The 580-nt window shown below is 36.6% G+C and overlaps 1 protein-coding gene across 1 annotated transcript in view; it reads left to right on the top strand.

The window, feature by feature from the left end:
• The window catches only part of LOC119588211, a gene marked incomplete at its 3' end in the record, with an annotated part of 43,184 nt that overhangs the window by 2,084 nt on the left and 40,520 nt on the right, over positions 1–580 (top strand).

Raw genomic sequence — 580 nt, forward strand, 5'->3', positions numbered from 1 at the left:
ATTATGTTTTATGTATGTATATTCAATAGAAAGTATTAGTATGTTTTCATTTCCATTTATACAAGTGTGCATTGCATATATGATTTCTATTGTTATTTCGAAAACTGATGGTCAGTGAGAGTACCATTCCAATTTTATATACTTAAATAGACAAAAAAAAAACATTACTGTCAAATCAGAGAGGTTTTGCGGCAAGTTACGTTGTAAAACTTGAATGGCAGCTCTCGGGACCTGTTCAAGGTGGGTCTGGAACGCTATCGACGGTCATTCAGCGTAGTGGCGGTAGCGACAGGGAAGGACTTCTTTTGGAGAGATTAGGCCTCTTTCTTATATTTTTTTCGTGTTATTATCATTGTTTTTTATGTCTGGATGTAAGAAATGTTTGAGATGGATGTTTAGATTTAGTTGGTAATTATGATTTTTGGTATTTAGGTCGTCAGTTCCGTACAGAGTCAGCATTCGTCCTAATTTTTCTTTGTAAGAGCGGAACGAATTCAGGTCTTTCTCCCTGCCTATCCCACAACAAAAAAGGTCAGCCTTGATGAATTGCCTAAAGACACAGAAAACTTTTCTTGGCCGG

Source organism: Penaeus monodon, chromosome 23 (assembly GCF_015228065.2).
Source record: "Penaeus monodon isolate SGIC_2016 chromosome 23, NSTDA_Pmon_1, whole genome shotgun sequence".
Lineage (NCBI taxonomy): Eukaryota > Metazoa > Arthropoda > Malacostraca > Decapoda > Penaeidae > Penaeus > Penaeus monodon.